We start from the raw sequence: 2,968 nt of genomic DNA on the forward strand, positions 1-2,968 counted from the left end.
CAGTATAGAAATAAAGCTATTAGAAAATTAATCTGGTTGGAAGCAATTTGTAAACGGTTAAATAAACTTGGCTCTTTGAACATTGTTTATAAAACAAAGCTTGGAATGCTAAAAATTAAACCCAGAGCAAATGAACCATTTTGATATAAAGTGTTTCCTAAAGAAATAACATTCTGAAAACAATATTAAGCAAGCAATTTTCCTTCAATCAGCTCTGGTGAAAGTCACACTCTTCTATTTGAGTAAGTTCTATATGCAAGTCTCTTTGAAAGGGCAGCAATTTATTTTGTATTAGTGATTCTGTGAACTGAAGACCCCGCTCAGTGAGATCATCTATCTCTGTAACATCTACCTGACTCCAAATTTCATAACCATCAATAAGGGAGACACATCCATCTGAAACCATCTGAAAACTGCCATTGGCTCAACTAGGCTTCCTGTTGCAAAACTGAATCCGTGTTGAACCTGACCGTGCCTAGGTTTTCTCTAGTACTGCTCTAGACTTGTCAAAACTTGTTCTTGTTGATAGGATAAAAATGAAGTAGTCACCTCACATCACTTGGACATTTGTGTCACCCACTTAAAGTTTCCTGGGGAGCATCTGGATGCACGTCACTCTTCAACCTTTAAGTCACTGACTCCTAAATACATCTGCTTTTCCGGCATTCAAGATCTCTCAGCATGATCCAGCTAAATTCCACAGCACACAGTCTCCTTGCTTCTAAAAAAAAATGTAGCCAACATGACAGCCAAACTGAGCTACAGAAAAAATTTCAGAGCACGACTTTCTTTTTTTCCCCCTGGCTTTGTCACACTGTCCATCAAATCTTGAGATGAAGAAAAACCTCAGTCCACAACTACAACAATTCCACCTGCAGAAAATGTATGCCTTTCTGAAATCCTACCATGCTGGTCCTGGAAACTATCTCTTCATCCTCTTTGAACTTAATTATACTAATACATTTTCACTTATGAGCACATTCATCAGAGGTTTTCTAAGTAATTTACATTGCTTATCTCATGGAACCCTCAAATGATCCCATGAGGTAGGCAATACTCCCAGCCTATTTTCCAAATGAAGGCTCTGAACCTAATGAGCACCCAGTCTTCCTCCTATCTAGGGAGCTTCTCTAGAAAGCATGTGTCCTAGAACTGGTCCTCAGGTCCAGTGTTGCCAAGACTCAGAGCGATCACCCAAAGTCAGGCTCCTCCTGATCCTGGAGTACTACCTCTTCCCCCCTTCCAAACAAGGAACTGCATTCTCATTCAAGTGATTTGCATTTTCTTTATAGCTCAAGGTATCGAGTATTTCTTCATGTGTCTATTGGTGACTTCTACATCTGAGAAGAGTCTGTCCTGCTCATTTAGACCATAGATTCCACATCCCCCCGTTAGAATTGCCATTATCAAGAAGACAAACAATAAGATATTGGCAAAAATTTGGCCAAAATGGAACCTTAATGCACTGTTAATGGGAATGTAAACTTTTTTAAACACTCTGGAAAGCAGTATGAAAGTTCCTCAAAAAATCTCACAGAACTATCCTATAATCCAGTGATTCCACTCTTGGGCATTTATCCCCAAGATTACAAGCCAGGTTATAGTAAAGCCATCAGCACAATCAAGTTCATTGCAGCACTATTCACCATAGCCAAGGTGTGGAAACAACCCAGGGGCCCCTCAGTGGAAGGATGGGTCAAGAAAATGTGGTATATATACACAATGAAATTTTACTCATCCATTAGAAAGAATGATATCATAACATTTGTAATGAAATGGAAAGACCTGGGGGAAAAGTCAGGCCCAGAGAGACAAAGAATACATATATATTCCCTTATATGTAGTAGCTAGATTTAGGCTATGAACTTGTAAACAAATATACTGAGTGTACATGAATATGTTAACTGATATATGATCAGTTCAAGGGAGATCTCAAATAGTGTAATTCCTCAGAAATTGGTGGGGTAGGGTAAAGAAGAAAAGAATAGATAAATGAAGTGGAGAAAGGGGGGATTTTAATCAAGAATTTAACGTTTATCCTATAAAATTAAGAAGAATGAGGAGTGGGTGGATAGAAGAAGGATGGGTGAGAATATTGAAAGAGGTCACATTGATCAAGATGCATTTTCCTTATAAACTGCTATATTAAGCGGCAACTTCTTTGTACAACTTCTAAAGCTAATAACAAAAACAGCTCTCCGTATTCACGCTTCCCCCACCCCCACCCCCTCTGTCTTCTCACCCTGAGAGCAGCTCTCCTGCCACAACCCTCTCCCTGGAAAATGTATGCCTGCTCCAAGTTTGCCTCTTCTCCCTCTTTAGTCAGGAGCACCTATTGCTGTTGAGCCAACCACTATCTGCAGTGGTCCTGAACAGACCAGAAACACTGACAGATGAGAGCCACAGCTTAGCAGGCCCACGTCCCCTGACCTCACTTGTCCCCAGCCACAGATTCCAAACCAGCACCATTTCAAGGGACATTGATACAACAGCCAAGTTCACTGGGGCTGGGGCCACCACAGTTGGGGTGGCTGGCTCTGGGGCTGAGATTGGCACAGTGTTTGGGAGACTCATCATTGGCTATGCCAGGAACGCTTCTTGGAAGCAGCAGGTCTTTTCCTATGCCATTCTGGGCTTTGCCCTTTCGGGGGCCATGGGTCTCTTCTGCCTGATGGTGGCCTTTCTCATTCTCCTCGCCATGTGAAGAAGCCGTCTCCACCTCCCATAGTTTTTTCTCCCATGTTTTGTCTGCCCTATATGTTCCTTTTCCGGTACCTCCCCATGAAGTCTGGGGGAAGTGGTTGGCTCAGGGTTTAAGAGAGGGAAGACAAAATAAATACAAAATAAATAAGAAAAAATAACAAAAAATAATCTTGGATATTAAAAAAAAGATACAAGCCAGGTGCGGTTGGTCACACTTGTAATCCTAGCTACTCAGGAGGCTGAGATCTGCGGATCACGGTTCAAA

At 41.5% G+C, this 2,968-nt stretch overlaps 1 pseudogene; it reads left to right on the plus strand.

Moving 5' to 3' along the window:
* Window positions 1–2,282: 2,282 nt before the first annotated feature.
* Window positions 2,283–2,704, plus strand: LOC150056153 (ATP synthase F(0) complex subunit C2, mitochondrial pseudogene; annotated as a pseudogene).
* Window positions 2,705–2,968: the final 264 nt, after the last annotated feature.

This window comes from Megascapheus bottae, chromosome 12, assembly GCF_031878675.1.
Source record: "Megascapheus bottae isolate mThoBot1 chromosome 12, mThoBot2.hap1, whole genome shotgun sequence".
Lineage (NCBI taxonomy): Eukaryota > Metazoa > Chordata > Mammalia > Rodentia > Geomyidae > Megascapheus > Megascapheus bottae.